This window comes from Hemicordylus capensis, chromosome 2, assembly GCF_027244095.1.
Source record: "Hemicordylus capensis ecotype Gifberg chromosome 2, rHemCap1.1.pri, whole genome shotgun sequence".
NCBI classification, from domain to species: Eukaryota; Metazoa; Chordata; class Lepidosauria; order Squamata; family Cordylidae; genus Hemicordylus; species Hemicordylus capensis.
The window spans coordinates 424,186,360-424,209,189 of record NC_069658.1 but is presented as its reverse complement, the minus strand read 5'-3'; the positions used below and the strand labels follow the sequence as shown (position 1 = coordinate 424,209,189).

At 45.9% G+C, this 22,830-nt stretch overlaps 1 protein-coding gene and 1 long non-coding RNA gene across 4 annotated transcripts in view; one reads left to right on the top strand and one right to left on the bottom strand.

Annotated features, from left to right (window-relative positions):
• Positions 1 to 4,396: 4,396 nt before the first annotated feature.
• Positions 4,397 to 22,251, bottom strand: LOC128345738 (uncharacterized). 3 transcript variants are annotated; one of them, XR_008316615.1, is made up of 4 exons: positions 21,938 to 22,251; positions 21,029 to 21,084; positions 7,756 to 7,866; positions 4,397 to 5,260 (listed from the first exon to the last, which is right to left on the bottom strand). It is a non-coding gene; the product is annotated as an uncharacterized LOC128345738 (long non-coding RNA). The 3 variants fall into 3 exon arrangements; XR_008316617.1 differs by lacking the exon at positions 21,938 to 22,251 and adding an exon at positions 21,552 to 21,687; XR_008316616.1 differs by lacking the exons at positions 7,756 to 7,866; positions 21,938 to 22,251 and adding an exon at positions 21,552 to 21,687.
• FIGNL2 (fidgetin like 2) overlaps positions 14,958 to 22,830 on the top strand; it is a 65,333-nt gene continuing 57,460 nt past the window's right edge. Inside the window, exon 1 of the mRNA XM_053298117.1 lies at positions 14,958 to 15,160. The gene's annotated coding sequence lies outside the window, so the exon portion shown is untranslated. The remainder of the gene's footprint in view (positions 15,161 to 22,830) is intronic.

The window sequence follows — 22,830 nt, the reverse complement described above, 5'->3', positions numbered from 1 at the left end:
TTATTGATCAAAAGTCTTTTAATTTATTACTCTAAGACTAAACCTTACACCTCTAATTTATACCCATTTAAATGTCATGTTACTTTCCTGCAAAGAATCTTGAGGGTTGTCGTTTGGTGCAGGGTGCTTTCCAGACTAGACCCAACAATGGGGTCAGGACACATCTTGGAAGTGTGCTTCCACACTTTCTGCGTCGTGACACCACAGTCCCTATGGGGACAGCAGGGCGCCATTCACATTTCCAATGCCTTGTTGCGAATTTAATCGCAACAAGGCAAGGACGTCATATATCTGGCATGAAAAAGTTGCTGGTTTTTTGGGTTGTTAGTTGCTGCGAGACTGCTCCCCCTACTGTTTATGATCCGAATGCAACTTGCCTGAACGGAGCGTTTTGCTGCTGTTCTAGCAGCTAGTCTGGAAAGCACCCAGATATTAAGAATTCTCTGTTTGTGATCTCTAGCTCCCATCACAGTTCTAGTTCTTTGAGGGTTCCAAGAGTGACTACTGAATCAGTTTTGATTTGGGGGTAGCTATGCCCTATGGTTTCATATATAAAGGCTAGTCACATGACTGAGGACCGGGCAGGCGGGAAGGCAGGGACAAGCCTACCTTCCCCTCAGATTATTGCATTGGTGGGACACGCAGATCGTGTGCCCACATGATCCACACTGCTTCAAGCAGTGTATATCTGGAGGCCAGGACAATGCATCCCGGCTGCTGGATACCCCACAATGCACAGCGTGGCAAGCATGGTGCAGTAGGGAAATCCCCCAGGAGTTGGGCACTCTAGGCACTCAACTCTGTGTGTGTTTGGGCTGCACACAGCCCAAGCACTCACACACGACCCCAGCGCTGGGGTGAAGGGCTCACCTGCACCCTTAACCCTGGCTAAAGGCTGGGGTTAAAAGTAGGTGGGTGGGCAGCCCTGGGATCAGCCCTGATCTTGGTGCTGCACACAAGCAAACTAACCCAGGCTGGGTTACCCAGCCCTCTAACCCAGCCTTACTGTATAGCAGTGAATGGGAGGCAGGAAAGTTGTCACAAAGAAAGGAGGAAGTCTTGGCTAAAATGTGGCAATTGTGACAAGACGGGGAAAAGAGTTTGTAAAAATTTGGTGTACTTTATGGATGGTCTTCTGAGCCCTTTTTCATGCAATTTGCCACAGTGAGTCATGAGGACTGGTGCAGGCCATGCCACAACCTGTGTAATCTGTCACTGTGCTCCTAGGGTTGTTTGGGGGCGGGGGGATTATGATACAAATGGTACCTTGTATCATAGCTATAGCTCACCTTTCTTCTCTAGTGAGTCTCAAGGTGGAAAGCATGATGTTCCAGTCCTCCCAGATAGTCTCTCATCCGGGGCATTGACCATTCCCTCCCAGGCCTGCCTAATTTCAGCAAAGCTGCTGCATCCTGTGCCTTTAAACCAAGCCCTGGCCCATTCTTTTCAGCATACCAACTTGCACAGGTAAATGAGACTGCAGTTTCTTCTGCTGCACAGAACACTTTGCCAAATCCAGTGATTCTATATCCATCCCCCCCTTTCCTAATGATGACTAATATACCATCCTACAATGTAAAGCTGCAAGGTGGCAGGGAATGGCCAGTGGTTCTCCACTCCTCATGTCAGGGAGAGGGGGGAAGAAATTGTATGGGTGCTCATAAGCTGCTTTATGACTTGGAGGGTGGGGCTCTGAGGCCAGAGTGTGGGCCCAGCACAAGGTAGGGGCCTGTCCCACTGGTTGTTCTGGTATGCCTAATCAATATGACCGATCAACAGAACAAATGGCGAGGGGAAGACAAGAAGAAGAGAGAGATATATCTGTTTACACAGCAGGAATCACAAGACTGTGGGTTGGCATTCTAAATACTGCACTGGGAGGTGACCATGGGCCCACTCCAACCTTGCTATGCCCCTGGTTGGTTATTTTGTGTTTACTTTTTTTTGGGGGGGGTGAGTGGTAGAGGGCCTGAGGAGAGTTCCTCAGCATAGGTTCTTTGGAAAGGTTTGTGATTTATATAGTTTAATTTTCAAATCTGATAAAGGATTTTCTCAAGTAAATGCTACATACTGTAGAACTGCAACCAATTCTATACAGTTGATCCCAAGCAAAGCCATAATGAACTCATTGGGGCTTACTACCAAGTAACTGCTGTGTTTATAAGACTTCAGCTCAAGGATCTATCCTGGAAATTTTTATATTGTGATAAAGAAAGGAATAAGGCTTGATTTTGATTGCCCAGCAGTCCGTGTGTGTGTGTGTGTGTCCCCTCCGCCATCAACTTTGCAATGTCTGAATCAATATGAACCAAATTGTGTACAGTTGAAGGGACACATAGGGACACCTCAACAGTGTAGTTTATGGTGATGTCATCCACCTCAATTCAAGATGGTGGACATGTAAACATTTGAGGCATAAGTGGGCTAACTTGTGGACTGCCTAACCAATTTGAACCAAATTTGCTACAGCTGTAAGAGCACATAGGGATGCCTCAATGGCATAGTTTGTGATGATGAAATCCATCCCAATTCAAGATGGCAGATGTGTAAACGTTTGAGGGACAAGTGGACTAACTTGTGGACTGTCCAACTGATTTGAATCAAATTTGGTACAGTTGTAGTGAGTGACATACAGGGATACCTCAGTAGTGTAGTTTGTAATGATGCCATGCACCCCAGTTCAAGATGGCAGGCACATGAATATCTGAGGCTCAATTGGGCTAACTTGTGAACCACCTAAACGATTTGAACCACATTTGCTACAGGTGTAGGGACACAAAGGGACACCTCAATGGCATAGTTTGTGATCATTTCATCCACCCTGATTCAATATGGCGGACATATGAACGTTTGAAGTGCAAGTGGGAACTGATTTGGACCAAATTTGGCACAGTTGTAGGGACATATAAGGACACCTCAAACACATAGTTTGTGATTATGTCATTCACCCCAATTCAAGATGGTGGACGCATGAACGTTTGAGACACAAGTGGGCTAACTTGCGAACTGCCTAACCAATTTGGACCAAATTTAGTCCAGTATTAGGGATAGTGAAAGAAAAATAGGCAGATTAGTTCTCACTAAAACAACTTTTTAAAAAAATCAAAGTATGTATTGTGAGAAGAAAGGAAACTAGTGGGCTCTGTATGTGGCCAAATACATTGTGGTATTTTCAAGCAGTGTGAAATGTGTCTATGCAGGTGCTACCTGCAGATAAGCACTCAAGACTCCAATCCCCCTCACTTTAGCCGCCCAGAGAACAATTTGTTATGGGGCAGCTAACAAATACAGTTTGTTTGTTTATTTATTTATTTATTTATTTATTTATATTTTCATTTCATTTCATTTTATTATTATTCATTTGGTCTTCTTAGTCTAGTCCTGCATGGGGTGAAGAGGAGAGGGCTGAGAATGCAAGGAAGGGGAGAAATGGAGTCAGTGCTGAGATAAGACAGGATGGAGCTCCAGAAGCAAGGCGGGGTGGGGACTTTAGCTACTGAAGCATGAGGCATGGGGACTTTAGAGAGAAGGAGAAGATATTGCTACTTTCTACACTGACACCAACAATTAACCATTCCAAGGGCAGGATTCCTTTACTCACAAGCCAACTAAATTAGCACTCAATAGCCACCTGTGCTGGTGTGAATGATGGAGATCTGGGTTGAGACAGGTAAACAACTTTACAGATGGAGAAAACCATGGGCTGGTTCTTTCTAACTTAGGGCTGGGCCTGCCTATTAGCCCCGCCTATGGTTATCCCGGCTCCCTTCTCTTCCCTATGCCCCACCCCCGGCCACCTCAAGAGGCAGCCACTGCCACTGGACCTGATGCATGGACGATATGCTTGAGAGAGAATTCATGGCCTCTCATAAGGGTCATGATGGTGCATCATGGTAGAGGTGGTCTCTTGTGCTGGGCCTAGATCATTTAGGGCTTTATAGGCCACCATATTGTGCATTTTTTCCTTTCCTTTCCCCACGGTAGTGCACTGGACGAGATCTTTTAGTGAGTATCAGCAATGGCACCAAGTCTCTTTCCTGAATAGCTACACAGCTATAAAGTGGGTCTTAATAGGCTCATCAATTAGAAGGAATGACTGTTAAGTGTGACCATTCCTTGACCAGCATGTAAGCGCCTCCCAAGCTAAAAGCATTAATGTTTGCAGCTTGATCGGAAGAGTCGGGGGCTGTGACACTCAGAATGATATATATAGCCCTGTCCCAAGCCCTTGCTGCCACTTGCTCTGCACCTCATATAACAGGGGCTTGTGATACCTCGCCAGCAAGGAGGATTCTTGACAACCAGAGGCGTCATCTTGCATGATATTCTTGGTGCTTAATAGCCCTCCCCACCACCCCCGCCCCAGAGCAAGGCTGCTCATGCTCCCCTAGCACAGCTGTACATGGCCGACTGAAATGTAATTCAAGCTGTTGCTATGTCACCCCTCAGGTGAACCAACAGGCCGGGAGGGGAAAAAATAACCTCAAAAAAGATATGTAGCATCACATGTGTGAGTGTGTGTTTTTAAATCTGGGCCTTGGGATTATCATATTTTTGCTGTTAAACCACTAATGAGCTTTGAGGAATGTCAACTTCCCCATGGGATCAACTGGGTGTTTTAACAGGGAGGTGTCAGCATGGATTTCTGCTGATGGTGTCTATGGCTGATCAAACAGAGAGGTAATTAACCAGCAGAGACTTTTTGATCATTGTGTTACTTTTGAAGGGGGTGAGGGAGGGAAGGGGAGTGGGGGAAGAGATTTTTGATCAGAAAGCTGGTTCAGCACCTGTGCTGTAATGAATTTTTAAAAATGAATCGAGGGGGAAATCCAAGCTTTGATTTGTTGCTGTTGTTATTATAGTATTATTATATTCACTGTTTTCTCTGCTTACAGCCCTAGCAAATAAATGATTGCAAATTACTGCAAAATAAAAGTCCAAGTTACAAAAAAAACAAATCAAAATGCTCAATGAAAACAATAGTCAGTCAACAAAGAAAGCAGCTAAAATCACAGCAAAATCATATTCTCAAACAGCAGCCAATTTTTGCACAATTCATTCCCATATATATTCCATAGGCTTGTTCACGTGACTGCTAACTGGGAAGGATGGGTGTCTTGTCCAGTTTTGGGAGCTGTGTTCGCTGCTGGTTTCCTGTTGCGTGTGAGTAAACATCAAGGCAGGAGGCAGGGAGCGTGATTGTCTGTGATGCATCCGCTGGGTAGGATGAGCGCACCCGATCCAGATTCCATCCCAGCTTCTGAAGGAGGTAGGAGGAAAAACCGTGAGCTTAGCAGCAGACTCACATGCTCCCCGCCTCCTACCTTGAGCCTTTGATCTCCACTGCTTGCAAACTGTGTGCAGTTGGTATACTGGTTTTGCAGTTGGCTGTGCAATCCACCCTTCCTAATTGTTTTACTCTAAGAGCCACATTCCCCACTCACAGCCCTGCAGCATCTTACTCATGCTGGTAGTATATGGTTACTCTGCTGATCCCCCCACCATGCAATTCTTCCTCTCTTCCCTGCCCCTCTGTCTGGGGATCCACTCCTCCTGTTTCCATGGAGACGGCCCATACATGTGAAGCCTGATCCTTCGTCCACTGAGTCCAAAGGCAAAGCTTCCACTAATTTTGATGGCAGTGGTGTATGACAATCTGTCCTGGCATCTTCTTGTTATTAACCAGCCATTGAGTGTCTATATGACACAGGGCTAAATATGATATTCGCTCATGGAAAATTCACAAGGCGTCTATACATATTTGAAAAACTGGCACACTCCCTAACATACATAGTAATCTTCTAATATACAACTCCCCCCCTCAGAGAGTAACAGTAAGAACATTTTTAGGTGATTAATTCATGTTGTGACTGTAACTATAGTCCTATTCGTACATTATGTTCAACATGTGTACAGTAGTACCCTGCACTTGAGGGGGCCTGTTCATTTCTTAAAATGAACAAGTGTACAGTTCGTTGTTTTAAATGAATGCATGGACATGCACAAAAACATGTACATAGGAACATAAGAAGCTGCCATATACTGAGTCAGACTATTGGTCTATGAAGCTCACTATTGTCTTCACAGACTGGCAGCAGCTTCTCTCTCTATTGTCTCCCTATCTTGGAGAAGCCAGGGAGGGAACTTGCTCCATCCCCTGAGGGGAATATCTTCCAGTGCTCACACTTCTAGTCTCCCATTCATATGCAACCAAGGCAGACCCTGCTTAGCTAAGGGGACAAGTCATGCTTGCTAACACAAGACCAGCACTCCTGGTCTTGTGTGTGCAGGCTGCGGGGAAGGCCTGTCGAGCAGCTGCTGTCCTCCCCTCTGCCACACCACATGCCCACACGAGCAGTAGTGTAGCGGAGGGAGATCCTGGGAGTGGGAGGACTTTCCTCCTCATGCATCCCAGGGTGCCCCAGGGCACGGGCGCAGCAGCCGCTCACATTAGAGCTGCTGCCACACTCAGCAGGCCGCGCCTCCCCTGCCCGGCTCGCTGCTGGAAATGGCAGTGGGTCAGGGAGAAGCCGTTTAACCCAGTGCCGATCACCCAGACGATCACTTGCTGAGGTTAAGAAACCACAGGTCCACTTAACCTCACTAAACACCAGGTTAAAAAGTGGAGCTTGGTGAGGGAGCACCGCCGGGAGCAACCTCACTCCCAGTGCTTCACACGCACAACTTAACCCAGGCTGGGCTACTAGTGCTACCTTGTAATGTTACTGTGGTCCCTGAGAATGTGGACAAGGGGTTCAGTTGGGTTCGGCCAGCCATGTGCAGGCTTGATCCTTGTCCTTCATGGTTTATTAAATCTAGTAAGGAGGGAATTTTTAGCTGGGTCCAGCAAGCTCTAAACACCTCATTGAGAGAGGGAGTGGTCCGGCTTCAGTGAAGCAAGCTATTATTTGACCACTCCTAAAGGCTGTACCCAGAGGATGTAAACAAATATAGGTCTGTGGCCAATATTCCCTTCCTGGGCAAGGTGCTTGAGCGTGTTGTGGATGACCAGCTCCAGACACTCTTGGAGAAAACAGACTTTCTAGATCCATTTCAATCAGGCTTCAGGCTCGGCTTTGGAACAGCAATTCCTTTGGTCGCCCTGTGGGATTACTTATGCAGAGAGAGGATGGGGGAGTGCAACCCTGTTAGTTCTCTTGGATCTCTCAGCGGCTTTCGATACCATTGACCATGATATCCTTTTGGATAGGCTGGCCAAGATGGGTGTGGGAGGCACAGTTTGTTCCTACCTTGAGGCTTGTTCCCAGAAGGTGGTGCTGGGGGACTACTGCTCAGCTCCTTGGCAGTTATGCTACGGGGTTCTGCAAGTTTTATTATTTCCCCTATGCTGTTTAACGTCTACATGAAACCGCTGGGAGAGGTCATCAGGAGATTTGGCTTGAAGTATCATCAGTATATGGATGATACTCAGTTGTATCTCTCTTTTTCATCTGATGCTGGTGAGGCGGTGACTGTCCTGAATTGGTGCTTGGATGCAGTAATGGACTGGATGAGGGTGAATAAGCTGAGATTCAATCCAGACAAAACAGAAGTACTGTTGGTCGGTGGTTCCTCTGCCTGGGTGAATGATGTTCACTCTGTTCTAGATGAGGTTTCACTCCCCCACTGAAGGACCAGGTTCACAGTTTGGGGGTGCTCATTGATCCAGCACCGTCACTAGAGGCTCAAGTGGCCTCTGTGGCTCAGAGCACCTTTTATCAGTTTCAGCTGATATTACGCCAGCTGTGACCTTACCTGGACAGAGATAGGTTAGCCACAGTTATTCATGCTTTGGTAACCTCTTGCTTAGATTACTGCAATGTGTCGTATGTGAGGCTGTCTTTGAAAATGGTCCAGAAACAGCAGCTGGTACAAAAAGAGCTAAAAGATTATTAACTGGGACTGAACATTTTGATCATTCATATCACCAGTGCTTCATCAGCTGCACTGGCTCCCAGTCCATTTCCAGGCCCAATTCAAAGTGCTGATTTTAACCTTTAAAGCCCTAAATGGCTTGGGGCCGGGTTACCTGAAAGAGTGCCTTGCCTCATATGTCCCTACCCAAACCTGAAGATCTTCTTTGAAGGCCCTCCTCTAAGTGCCCCTGCCAAACAAGGTGAGGTGGGTGGCTATCAGGGAGAGGGCCTTTTCGGTGGCTGCACCCTATTTATGGAATAGCCTCCCCAGTGAGGTTCACCTGGCTTCATCACTTTGTTCTTTTAGACACCAGGTAAAGACCATTTTGTTCACCCAGGCCTTTTAAATTTTGGTTTTCAGTTTTGATCTGATTTTTAACTAATTTTAAAATGAATTTTTAAGCTGCTTTGCATTGTATTATATTTTCTTTTTTGTCTCCTATAATTTAATGTGTTATGTATTTTTATTGTATGTTTTCATCCTCTGTTGTGAGCCACCCAGAGAACAACTTGTTATGAGGCAGCTAACAAATAAGATGTTGATGCTGATGAATGTATACGCTTTAAAAGAAAAGGGGGAGAAGATGAGGGTAGGTTGAGAGGGAGCTCTCCGTTTCATTGCCAAAGTATAGGTGTCTTCTACCAAGAACCATGACTGTGTGCATGGGTGCCCATACGTACGCACAGTCAAACCCACACCTCATTCCAGATATATGGCCTGCTGTAATGTTTAGATCTCTACCCTGTTTAAATCCTTAAGAGAGTATGGTTACAAACTGGCAACACTAGTGCCTGAAATGAATGCTTACAGATGCTTGAAACAAGTAGGGACCCACAAGAAATTCATGAGGGAGGGTACAACCAATTCCTCATTTAGTTCATGAAGGGACGTTTGGGTTGCCATGTCTCAAGAGCTCCCCCCATTCCTGGCCAAGCCAGGAATTATAGCTGTGTCTGCATGCACATGAAGACAGTGTGCTGCTTGCAGAACCCTGGGGCAGCTGAAATTGGGGGAGGGTGGTTTGTGGGACAGTTAGAGGTTATTTTGCCTCTTCTCACTATTTTTCTGCAAATATGGGTGAGGGGAGTCTGCCATGGGTGTCAACTCTGCTGAATCCCCCAGCGTTGCTCCTTGTCTTCATGCTTGGAAGGAGTTCACAAATACGATCATCTGTTTGTTGTCCTGCAACTTAGCATCTGAATGCAAAATTTTGGATTCAAAATTCAAATTCATATATTTAATGTGAAAGTTTTACCTTCAGATGTGAGTACTTTTAGACGTGCTGACATCTCTTTAGCAGGCACCAAATATGGGATCTCATAAGCTATTGGTTGCCAAACACTGCAGTACTATTGTGTATTATCTATCAAATACTGTCATGTATCAAATACTGAAATAAAACACGTATGTTGTCAAATCAAATGCAGATGTTAAATATTAGGTGGGTATTCAGCAAATATTTGAATAAACAGGGAATATTGGTGTGAAAATGTTTTGCAGAGGAAGAAATTAAGGAGACGTTTTGGAGGGGAATGGATTCCTGCTCCATCTAACACTGATCACTTAGTGAAGATTCTTAAAAGCTTCCAGCTGCATTTAAGGTTTAAAAACAATGAACTTTGGATCTACTTTGTCAGGAGCATTTTTACTGTAGCATCAAATGGAAGGTACTTTCCTTTTGTTTTGGCTCACGGCAGGGGCGTTGCTCACTATTTAAAGGATCCGGGGTGGCAAGGCCTGGGTCCACAACCCCTCTTTTGATAATTAAACTCAATCATGCCCCCCCCCCCAATAATTACATAGGTTTTTTAAAGCCTCTGATGTTATAATACAGCACCTATACCTCTTCTGTATTCTACCAAAGACAAGCGCAGGGCTCTGTGGTTGCCAGGAGTCGACACTGACTTGATGGCACACTTTACTTTACGAAGGGAGAAGCAGCAGAGAGCTAAGTGAGGCTAGGAGCTGCCTTCCATGCTCGGTGCAGGTGCCACCACCGCTGCACTTCTTTTCTGGAAGAGGTCATGGAGGAGGGAAGTGGCTGATGAGATTCAGGGCTCTGAGCAAATCAGTGGTCAACCCCTAACCCCTGCTAACTTGGCAAAGAGGCACCTTTTAATGTGGTAATTCTCTTTATTTAGCAGGGGGAGAGTAATTGGCCCTATCCACCCCCAGCACGGTACCTCCAGTGACTGTTGCTGGTGTCTATCTGATTTTTTTTTTAAGATTGTGAGCCCTTTGGGGATAGGAAACCATCTTATTTATTTATTGTTCCTCTGTGTAAACCACCCTGAGCCATTTTTGGAAGGGCGGTATAGAAATAGAAATAATAATAATAATAATAATAATAATAATTTACAAAGGCAGCACTTGCTGTTTGTTCGAAAAATCCACAACAAACAGCAAGTGCCGCCTTTGTAACGAAGCAGATGAAACAGTGGACCACCTAATCAGCTGTTGTAAAAAGATCGCACAGACTGACTACAAACAAAGGCATGACAAGATAGCAGGAATGATACACTGGAACATCTGCAAAAAATACAAGCTACCTGTAGCCAAAAATGGGTGGGACCATAAAATTGAAAAAGTTGAAGATGTAAAAATATTATGGGACTTCCGACTACAAACAGACAAACATCTGCCACACAATACACCAGATATAACTGTAGCCGAGAAGAAAGAAAAACAAGTCAAAATAATCGACATAGCAATACCAGGGGATAGCAGAATAGAAGAAAAAGAAATAGAAAAAAAAATCACAAAATACAAAGATCTACAGATTGAAATTGAAAGGCTGTGGCAGAAAAAGACCAAAATAATCCCAGTGTTAATTGGTGCCCTGGGTGCAGTTCCAAAAGACCTTGAAGAGCACCTCAACACCATAGGGGCCATAGAAATCACCATCAGCCAATTACAAAAAGCAGCTTTACTGGGAACAGCCTATATTCTGCGATGGTATCTTTAACAACAGCAACAACATTGACAATAAAATTCAGCCATCCCAGGTCCTTGGGAAGGACTCGATGTCTGGATAAAACAAACCAGTCAATAACACCTGTCTGATTGTGTAAACAAGAAATAATAGTTGGGGGCCTGTGCCCCCTGTCACATAGGCCCCATCACAAGCAGTGTAACAACTACAGAACAGAGAATGAAGTAAAGCAATGGTGAGTAAGGCAAGAGCCAAGGAATCTCAGCAGATCAGTAGCTCTGATGGTCATGGGTTTCCTGTGGGGGAAATGGTGCAAAATTAAATGGCTAAAAAAGCTCCTTGCTTGTAGAAACTAGCACATCAAGGAGAGAGCTGCAATGTATGCGCCTTCGAGTCCTAAAATAAATGCAGGAAGCGGGGCGGGGTTGTTCCAGAGGAGAGCATTCCAAATGTTGACCCCTTTCACAACTGCAGTCTAAGATGGTACAGTCCAGAATTCTACCTCTGCAGTCTACCATCTAATTCAGCATCAAGGGGTGAATGGCTTTGTGATTGTGCAGTAGCTGGGAATTTGGGAGTGACAAGAGAGGAAGACAAAACAGCACAAATCTAAACAAGTTAAAGACAAAGTTACTTTATTTATTAAATGCCCATAAAAACAAACATTTTAATAAAATTAAGTGACTTTGTTGTCATTAGCTGATATGACACGCAGTGTACTGTGGGTGGATCTGTAGAACTGGCAATTGTAGGATATTGTAGAACTGGAAAAGGTGCAGAAGAGGGCAACCAAAATAATCAGGGGGCTGGAACACTTTCCTTATGAGGCTAGGCTACAGCATCTGGGGCTCTTTACCTTGGAAAAGAGGTGACTAAGGGGAGACATGATCGAGGTGTATAAAATTATGCATGGTGGACAGAGAGGGTGGACAGAGAAAAATTGGTCTCCCTCTTTCACAACACTAGAACCAGGGGTTGCCCCATGAAACTGAAGGTTGGGAAATTTAGGACCGAAAAGAGGAAGTACTTTTTCACACAGCACATAATTAATCTATGGAATTCTTTGCCATGGGATGTGGTGATGGCCAACAGCTTTAAAAGGGGCTTAGACAAATTCATGGTGGACAGGTCTATCAGTGGCTATTAGACTGGTGGCTGTGGGCCACCTCCAGCGTCAGAGGCATGATGCCTCTCAATACCAGTTGCAGGGAAGCAACAGCAGGAGAGAGGGCATGCACATACCTCTTGCCTGTGGGGTCCCCAGAGGCATCTGGTGGGCCACTGTGTGAAACAGAATGTTGGACTAGATAGGCCTTGTACTTGATCCAGCAGGGTTGTTCTTATGTTATCTGCATTGCTCACACTGCTCCGGGCATCTAAAACAATGCTGTTGCTATTGCATAAGAGCACTCTTGTGCTAATAAGTAAAACTTTACAATCATGCATGTGCAACATCATGACCATTGGAAATAATGGCTTGAACACTGGGAGATGAAATGTTCACACCTTACAGGGCAGAGCTAGAGAGCCTGGCCCTTAAAGCTCCTCCCATGAATAGGGTCCAAGGCACAGTGGCCAACGTGCTGCATAGCAGTAGGGTGGCATAAGAAGGGCTGCGGGTCTTCAGGGATCCTCTGGCAAACCTGTGGCAATTACACATTGCACAGATGAGTGGGCCTGGAGGGGAAGGGAAGGGAGAGTGATTTTCGCTTCTCTCCCCTCCCTCCAAAAGCCCTATCCACTTGCAGGAAGATGTTCCTGGAATTTCCTCTCTGCCTGGCATCTTTACAGACTTCACCCCTGCCTGGTGAAGCATAACCATTCCTCCTCCTTCCTGCCATGTCCTCCCTCCCTCTGCCTGTTCAAAATGCTGATGGTGGGGAAACTGAAGCAGGAGGAAATGATTCAACACACTTCCTGCTGCTCCTATTTCCCGCCAACAGACTTTTGAGAAGGTAGAGGGTGGGAGGATGCGGCAGGAGGGAGGAGGTAGAGGTGGTGGCTGGTCGGGCGGAGCGGCAAGTGGTGGCGGGGCCATCGAGGGCAGCCAATCCACCGCCTCTGCCAAGCTGCCACCTCAGGTGGTTGCCTCACCTAGCCTCATTCACGAGCCGTCCCTGTATAGCAGGGATGCTGAAGATGTAGTTGTCCCTATTCCCCAGCATACACCCTTTCAAACTGCCCATAAGACAAATGGTTGTTTTTTCAGGAAAATAAACAGTCCTTTGTGAGACAGGAAATGCTGACATACATCTTTCCCCAACAGTCCACCTCATCAGGTATTATCTGAGATGAAGAGAGGGCAGAAGAGCATATTTGTGATGTGAGATCTGACTCCTATCATGAAGCAGGCACCACACTCACACCCCTTTCCTACATATTGTATACCTTTGGAGGTGCTTGAATAGCTGGCTTGGTCAATAAACATGACCTTGGACATGCAGAAGTAACCCTGAAATAGATGTGGGGTGGGGTGGGGGTGGGGCGGGAAATAGGGAGGGATTTGAATGGATGTGGACATATGTGGGGAGAATGAGAAGCAGAAAGGCCGTTCACATGATTGATAATTGGGTAGGACAAGCTTTGGAGTGCACACTCCTGATTTTCTATTGTGTGCTAACAAAAACCTTGGTTGGGGTGGGGGAGTGAATGTTTGTGAGAAAGGAGCTGGGTAGGCTAGCGCTGTCCTACCCAGCACTCGAACGAGGTAGGAGGAGAAGCTGTTCTACCCAGCTCCTCTCTTACAGGTGATCTCCTCCTCCTCCTCCTCCCTAGGTTTTTGCTAGCACATGACTGAAAATTGGGCATGGGCACAGCTCTCGAAGCAGTAGTGTAAACTGCTCTAGAGATTGATTCTCATGGAGGTTTTTCATTAGTAAACTGTCTGACAAAGCCACAGTGTGCAAACTAAAATAGACCCCCTTCAAAGGTAAAATCAGGGCCAGTTTATACATACAGCAAAAGCCAGTGTTCAAGCTGTTTCCTGAGCCTAATCACTCAGGCTGCAGGGGAGTGTGTGCATAATATAGGAAATCTCTTCCATAAAAATCCCCACCTCTCACATATTAAAACAGTAGGTCAGGAAGAAGGATATATGAGCCATCTCCCTGGCATGTACTATTGTGCAGGCAAGGATCCTTGAATGCACAATATGTACAGTAGAATGCTCAGGAAAGCTCTCCAGCTGAATGCATAAAAAGGTCTTCAGCAGCCACAAACTGGAGACAAAGCACAAAGTTCCCTCCAAGTTCCAAGAAGTATTTACATAAACGAAGTGAAGAGGATAAAAGGATAAAGTGCAACGGCACTTTATATGACAGCATCTCAGATCTGAACAAATGCAAGGAAAGTACTTCAATAATCTCAGCGACCATCCATAATTTCCCCTTCAGTGAGTGACGTAGAGAAACTGTGTGTGACCTTGTGAGAAAACACAGAGAGGGAAGAAGATGCTTGTTCGTCCTTGCCCACTTTCACCTCTGGACTCAAGCCATATACTTGAAATCACCTGAAGCAATAAATTACCCTCTTGATAGACTTTGACCACCTTTTCACAATCTAGATGGCTAACCAGGGCGGAAGGTTTCCCCCACTCTGTCGATGGGTGTTTATTTGCGAGGAGCGGGTGAGTCCACTTTATAGTCCACTTTCGTGATTTTGGGATGGTGCACTTAATTATGGGTGCATTCGTTCCCCACCCCCCTTAAAAAAAATTTAAAATAATGCGTTTCTGTGCCTTCGAGAGCGGAGTGATATACTACCTGGCAGAGGGTTTAGGGAAGAGCGTCCTCGTTCCCTATACAGATTTTGGAAACATTTTACGCGGCTCCCTCGTGCCACTGCCAACCGAGTGGAATCTCCTCGGCTGTATAGAACAGAAAGGGGGCGAAGGGAGCGCGGCCGGACTCTGGGAAGTGTTAGGTCATAGGAGGCGGGGAGTTGGTCAGGGCGCAATGAAGATGGAGCAGGAGCCGGAGGGAAGGGGAGGGATGTGGGCAGGGCGCATCGAGAGAGGGGGAGGATCGGGGGTGAGGGGGAAGGGGAGGCAGAGCCTGCCTGGGCAAGCGAGGGGCGGCATGCAGCCTTGAGCTGCCTGAGTTGCAGAGGAGGGAGGAGCAGCAGCAGCAGCGGCGGCAAGCGCGGCGGCGGCCCCAGGCAGCTCTCCGTTGTCCCGGGCGGCGGCAGGAGGATGCAGCCGAGTCCAGCGGCCACCCACAGCTCCACACCTCCTGCCTCCGCCACCGCAGCGCCCCGGCCACGCGGACCATGTGGCTGCGCCGGGTTCCGCTAGGGGCAAGCAGGGATGAGTAGGTGAGTGGCGGCGGAGACGCTGTCAGCGGGACGCGGGGACGTCGGGCTGGGCTCGGTACGGCGCTCCAGCGTCGGCGGCCCGGAAGGTCCCGCTGGGGCGCAACTCTGGACGGGACCTTTTGGACTTTGGAGTTTCCAGGGGAGAGAAGGCGCGTTGGATGCCGAAGGCGCCGGGCTGGCTTGGACTTGCACAAGTTGCGGGCCGCCGGAGCGGGGCGGGGGGCGGGAATGGGAGCGTCCTGTGCGCTGGAGAGCGAGTTGGCTGGGAAGGGAAAGGGTGGATTATTTTGCCCAGCCAAACATGTGGCCCAAGGTATTGCTCTCCCTGGAAACGGGCTGGGGGTCGGGTGGGCGGCTGAGGCGCTGCACGAAACCCATTCTCTTGTGGCTCACCGCCGGACCCAGGGGCTTGTCAGACTTGCAGAGGGCCCTGCGGCGTGAATCCTGGGAGGGGCAGAGACCGGGGCGATGCATTCTTGCGAGCGAGCGAGTGGGTGTCTTGCTGCTGGTAGAGAAACCAGAGTGGAGGGTTGTATGGAGTGTAAAATATGTACAAAGCTTATATGTTTAATCCGCGCAGGATTGGTGTGTCTCTCTGGCAGCACTGCCCATGCCCGATTAATGTAAAGTATTAACCGTTATTTTGTAGGCGTATGCTCGCTCGATGCAAACATACCAGCCTTCAGCAGTCCCATGCTGTGTTCGGTTGGGCGGGGGGGATTCTCCCGAGTTGGGGATATTCAATATTTGGGGTTCATTCACTAAGGAGGGCCACTGATTTTGCCCACAGGAGCGAAGGTTGCAGAGGTCTGGAGAAAGATTTAGCTATGCGCAGCTAGTGCTTTGGAAGGGTGTGTGTGTGAATGGGAGAAGGGCTGGAGAGGTGTACAGTAATGTGTGGATACCTTTGGAGGTGGAGAAGAGGCCTTTGCACATGTTATGTTCCAAAGTCAGAAAGAGGTGAGGAAGTTAAAGATCTGAGGACTGCACAGGTAGTGGGGCCTGCACACTCATGAAATGTAGTTGCATTCTCTCTTCCTTCACATTAGAGCTGGGAAAGGGGGCCGGGGAGGGGGGGATGCTTTAGTATTCTCTCTCTCTCTCTCCCTTGCATAGTTCTCAGGCTCTCTCGCTCTCTGTGTTGTCTATTTCACTCTTATTTGTGCAGCAGTTGGAGAACATGGATGGAACATTGGTATATTTTGGGGCAACCAGAAACCAAGGCCCTTTGTCTGGATGCTGTGTCTGCAGTGACCCCTGGGGCGAGAGAAGCAGCCGTCTCTTGAGGAATTTTGATTCAGCGTGGCAGTGGCTGCTCCCTTTTCTTTGCCACTGCCCGCCAGGGTCTCTATCTTGTGGGCCTAGAGAGGGAGGGCTTTTTTTTCTTTAAGTGGGAGGTGTTTTTCTTCTTTTTAGAGTGGGAGCGTCCCTTGGCCACATATGCATTTCCTATTGATTGCCTTTGAAAATCCCCTCAGGTTGTGGGTTTAGTGAGCTGTCAATTAGCCAAACTTGCAGGGAGCACACCGAGTGGGTTCAAACAATGTCAGGTTGAGGCAGCGTCTCTCCCATCATCCATGACATTATTTTGCACACTCTAGAAATGCAACCCCAGGCAGGGGAGGGGGGAGGGTAGCTCCCAGAGGTTGTTCAGGAATGGAAGTATGTTGGCCACCTTCAGTCTCATCAACTTCAAAAAATCACACAAACAAACACAAAGTTAAAATTTTAAAAGGAGGCTGCAAATGAACACATGCCTTTAGAGAAGAAGCCATTCTGGAATTCCTAAAAGAAAGCTCAGGATCCTTCTTCTTTGTCTCTGCTTGCTCCTCTCTACTCTTTTACTACATTATGACTTGACCTTGCAACAAACAGAAGCTCTGTCTAATTTCTAGGACCATGGCTCTGTCCTAAATTCAGATTAAGATTTCAGTCACTGCTGTGCCATTGCTCTAGCAGAAATCTATCTAGATCCTAAGGGATGCTCCCTGATCCATGCCATTCTGGGCTTGGTTTTCTTAGTGAGGAGTGAAAGACAAAAAACACATGAGCCAACATCTGGCATAAAGAGGATATTTTTAAAAAACCAAGACAGTGATTAGGCCAGCCACTGGCACTCTCAAAATCAAAACAATACACTCAGCCATGCCCCATTGAACAGCAACAAACCTGTGGTGGGTCAGGCTGGATGATCTCAATAATTGCTTCTGATCTAGGAAGTTGAAAGGTAAGCTTAACCACATATTTATGCCCTTCTTTACAGCATCCTTCAGTATAAAGATAATAGTTCATAATAGTTCTGTTCTCCCCCTCTGCTCCCCAGTTGCTCCCAGGAAGGTTTCTGTATCTAATACTCTGGTTTCTCTTCAGATCGTATAAATCTTGTGCCTTTTTCCCCTATATCTTGGTTCCCAGAACGTGGCCTCACTCTCTGTGTTGTATATCCATTTGTTTAAAGCCCAGGCATTGTTCCTGTCTAACATCTATTTATGTACTGAGAGAAAGTGGTCTCTAAAGTCCTCTTTCTCTCTCTCTCTTGAGGAACTCTTCTTTCTTACCAGATTGATTTTGCAGATATGGAAGTCTGTAATTTTAGTTTGTTTTGAAATATGTATAGAGTATCCAAAATGTAGAGTATGTGTGTATACAAGAGTCTTTAAATTAAGGCTAAGCTCGAGATGCCTGCATAGGTTTTTTGGAGGAAGTGGGGGTTCTGGACATATCTTTCTTTGTCAATTTGGAAAATGCTGTCCAACTGTAATGGTTTGAAAGCATCTTTCACTGTTACTTAATACTGGTAAAATTGTCAGTGGGTTCCCAAGTGGTTACATTTCAATCACCAGGCAAACCAGCCCAAAGGATGGAGTGCTCTTTCAATTGTTTGGTTTTCTATGTTATGTCTTGTAACCATAGAACAGTTAAAACTGGGGCTGCAAACTTTAATTGGGTTAATCAGTAGATTGATCAATGGAAGTTTTTGTTGATTAATTAGTGGCCCAACAGTGATCAGTAAGGCTGAGAGTTAAGGTTGCTTATTTATTTATTTATTTATTTATTTATTTATTTATTTATTTAGAGACTAGTTTGCTGCTATGTTACTGTAACAGAGAATGAAAAAGAAAATATTAAAGAGGGGTTTTCCTTCTAATGATGAGTGATGGCTTTTGTTTCTCAGGCTGAGAGTTATCTTACACTTCCTTCAGTATCATAAATAGGCATCCTGTTGAGCATTTATCCTCAAAGAGCAGATTTATTTAAATGTAATCAGTTTAATAACAGATAATTAATCAACTAAAATTCTTTAATTGGCGGATACTGTTTCTTTGAAAGCAAAACAATAAGCACAGTACATCATTAGGATTGCCATCCTATGCGTATTTACTTGGGTTAAAGTCCCATTGATCTTAGTAGATTTACTTTTGAGTAAACATACTTAGGATCATGCTGGTTACTTTATAGAAAAAGGAGAGGTTTTCTGAAGAAGAAAACCCACATACCTTAAATAATTAGAAAAAAGGCTGGGCCCTATAACTGTTTATCTTTTGAAGAAGAGCTTTATTTTTGCTTTTTGTACTAAGTTTTCCTTGTTCACAAAGCAATGTTTTTAAAGCATGGCCACTTTTCCAGGGTAACTCTGAATTCAGCAACGATACAGGTCAGTAGTAAGGTGGATACCTACTGTGGTGTGTTTATTAAATTAGCCATTTGGCTTAGATCTCTTTATTAGCTATGAGTGTGTTTACACTTTCTCTTGCTGCTATTTGCTGGTAACCAGTGACAGATACTGTATTGTATCCTTTGAAAAGGTGCTCTTTGGACAGTTAGTGGGGCAATCTCTCTCTCTCTCTCTCTCTCTCTCTCTTTCTCATATACACACATCCACGAAGGAAACAGGAGGAGGGCAGAAAGTACTCTTATACCATTGATGGTTTGGAACTGTACATCATACAGTGAAAATTTGCTGTGCATTGTTGATGTGCTTTGTATTCATTTGTTGTCCCTGCTGATGCTCTCTTACAAAGAATCTTACCAGAATGTCCTTCCAACTCCTCTTATCTGTGAGATCTTTTAGCTCAGGAAAAGTATGCTTCTGAGGTTTCAGATTTTGGATGTGTTGGCGAATGGGTTGGGGGGCGGGTTCAGTTTGTCCAGCTTAAGCTGCAAAGAAGCATAAAGCTGCAGCTTCTTTCACAATGAGTTTTCTTTTAACTCAGCTCCAGGGAACGCTTTAGTTAGCAGGCTTTGTCCTTGCTTCCATTCTCTCTTAGGAACCCCCCACCCTCCCCTTCCCCTGCATTCTTTCCTTTTGCCATTATCATTTTGGTTAAACAGAAAGGCAACTTGTGTACCATATGGATCATGTTAACAATTGCTTATCTGGGGGCCCTCTGTTTTCTGCCCCTTTCTCTGCACCTCCCTGGCAGACCCTTGGAGCTGGTATTTTTTAATAACGGCATCTTCAATTTGAGGCAATCAGGGGTTGTTGTGAAGCCAGTTTGACCACAGCTCTGTTAGACACACACTGCTTTCTTTCTGCCAGTATTTTGTGTTTCTCTCCCTCCACCTCCCCATTTCCCATTGGAAGCATTCATGTTATGTTTCTGCTGCTTAGCTTGTCATGTGGAGCTGGTTAGGAGATAATTAGCCAGTTATAGCATTCAATTAGCCTGAGTGAAAACATCATTGTATTTGTTTTTACAAAACTCTTGTTTCCTACTCAAAAAATAACACAGAACTTGTAGCTAAAATGACAAATATGAGGAATTTATTTATATATTCCACTTTTCAACAAAAGTTTCCAAAGCGGTTTACATGCCCCTGCTAACCGGGCAAAGAGGCACCTTTTACCGTGGTGATTCTCTTTATTTAGCAGGGGGAGAGTAACTGGCCCTATCCACCCCCAGTGACTGTTGCTGGTGTCTATCTTATGTTTCGTTTTAGAATGTGAGCCCTTTGGGGACAGGGAGCCATCTTATTTATTTGTTATTTCTCTGTGTAAACTGCCCTGAGACATTTTCGGAAGGGCGGTATAGAAATCAAAATAATAATAATGATGATGATGATAGTAATAGTAATAGTAATATAAATAAATAAATAAAATTGCTTCCTGTCCCCAAAAGGGCTTACAGTCCAAAAAAGAAACATAAGATAGACACCAGCAACAGCCACTGGAGGGATGCTTTGCTGGAGCACTAAACTCCTTTTGGTGGTCTTAGATTTACAAAAGATCTTGGCCTCATGGAGGACCTAGCAGTTCTCCTGTCTCCCTCCATAGCTTACCATACTTGTGAGGCATTACCACCAACCAGCCAACCAAACAACAAAATCTCAGTTTCACAAGCTTTGCTGATGGGGTCTAACTTCATAGTGATACCGCAGGGAAGAAATTGTGGGATCATTGCAAATAATTATCTAAAAAGCAGGGAGTTTAACTATTAAAAATGTGGGTTAAGTTCCAGTTTAGGGTCGTCAGTATTTTTTAGCTCTCTGGTTCAGACATTAACTTTGAAAGGTGGTTTGGTAACTGGTTCAGACACTTTGAACTGGCTTGGCCAAATAATATCAAAAATGTAATGGTTTCAAATCTGTCAGAAAAAGTATAGAATTAATGAGAGTGGCTGACATCCTGACTAAATTTGCTCACGGAAGTCCCATTGAAATTAATGGACAAGCATTCCTAACTTATCCTTTTAATTTCAATGGGATTTCCTTCAGTAAATTTAGTCTTGATGTCAGTCACTGTTTTTATGCCCTCTTCTCCTTCACTCATACCACAGCAGCATACTTGGATGATTATTCTGCGGAAGGGAACTGAAGTCAAGGAGCTATTATTCTTCACTAAGCCCTGGGCATTTTTACTCACATTACCTTGTCTATGTTGTATATAGTTCAATAAATAGCTTCTGTACCATGGAACTGCATGCCTAAAAAAGAAAAAGCAAGCAATATCTAACTATTCTGTTCTGGAAGGAAAGTCTCTTAGTTAGTGGCCAGAGGGGGAAAGCTTTCAGCCCAACCACCCACGGAGACTTCAGGCGAAGTAACAAAGTGAGTATTGTATTAATAAAAGGTTAAAACTGCTGAACACCATCGACACCCTCCCCGCCCCAACTTTCAAACGGAGCTTCCTTTCCTCCCCTAATCAACCTCATAGCTTTCCTTCCTTTATAGAATATCATCTGCCCTACCTCCAGCTCCTTAAGGCTCTAGTTTTTCTTTCAAAAAGGCCCTACTAAACTGAGCAATCACAGCACACATCTGTTCAGAATGAAGGGAAGAACGGCAGCCAGGAGGACCTGCAAGGCCCAGGAAGCACAAGGCACTTCTCACCAGGGCCAGCTCTGTGTCCCCGGGGCCCCCTGGCAAGCTGCTCTCCCTGGGCCTCTCCTACCTGGGAGAGGAGAGAGTTGCTCTGCCCCGTCACATGGAGGCTTTGGGCACAGAAGTATTCTCAGTGGTTCCTCAGGCAGCTGCCCAGCAGGCCCAGCCCCTGCCTCCAGCCTCAGTTCAAGGAGCCACACTGCAGCCAAGACCTGGTTGCCCGGCAACGGCCTGTGCGTGGCCTAGCCCTACTTGAGTCCCAGAGTGCTACCAATCCTAAGGCCGGCCTGCTCATCTCTCCTGCTCCTCCTTTTTAGAAGGCTCAGATGGGAAATATAGTGACTGACATCCCAACTAAGTTTACTTGAGGAAGTCCCATTGAAATTAATTTAATTTCAATGGGACTTCCTTGAGTAAAAATGAGGCCAAGGGGGGCGCCAAATGAGGCATAACTACCTTTGGTCTTGGAAGCTCTGTTTTTGCCTCTCTCTCTCATCCCACTCCACTTTGGTGTTAATGAGAGCAGCACTGCCTGCAGGCTGGCTGTTCTCCAAGTCGAGCTGTGCGGGCTTATTAGGACGAGCCACTATTGCCTCTAACTCAGTAGGCTCTAGACTGACTGGTAGCTGCTCTTCAGAATTTCAGGCAGGTGACTTTCCCAGCCCTACCTGGGCGCTTTCTAGATTACCCGCTGCTCAGCGATAGTTTACTTCGGCTTGGCAGGATTGTCTTGAAACCGTAAATAAAGTTTGTTGCACAAAGCCACCAGCAGGTGGAGCAGTCTTTTGAGGCTTGTGCGAACCAGCCTACAATGGGAAAATACAGCCTATTTTGTTCTTTTAACACCGTTGTAGTAAAGTAATGCAAAGATAAAGCCCCTGGTGGCACAGTGGTAAAACTGCCGCCCTGTAACCAGAAGGTTGCAAGTTCGATCCTGACCAGGGGCTCATTCAGCCTTCCATCTTTCTGAGGTCGGTAAAATGAGTACCCAGAATGTTGGGGGGGCAATATGCTAAAATCATTGTAAACCGCTTAGAGAGCTCCGGCTATAGAGCGGTATATAAATGTAAGTGCTATTGCTGTAAAACCTGAAAGAAGGCATTGGAAATATGAATGGCACCTTGCTGAGAGCGCAGGGACTGCGATGTCGAAACACAGGCAGTACGGAAACACACTTAACGGACTCGTGGTGACACTGTTGTGGGGTGTGATCTGGAAAGTGCCCCGGAGGTGCCAGGGACTGAACCTGGGACGTTACGCATGCAAAACAGGTGATCTGCCACTGAGCCATGGCCCCTTCCCTAGGGTGGGGCAGGTCCAACAGCTAAATGAGCTCAGGCAGTTTACCG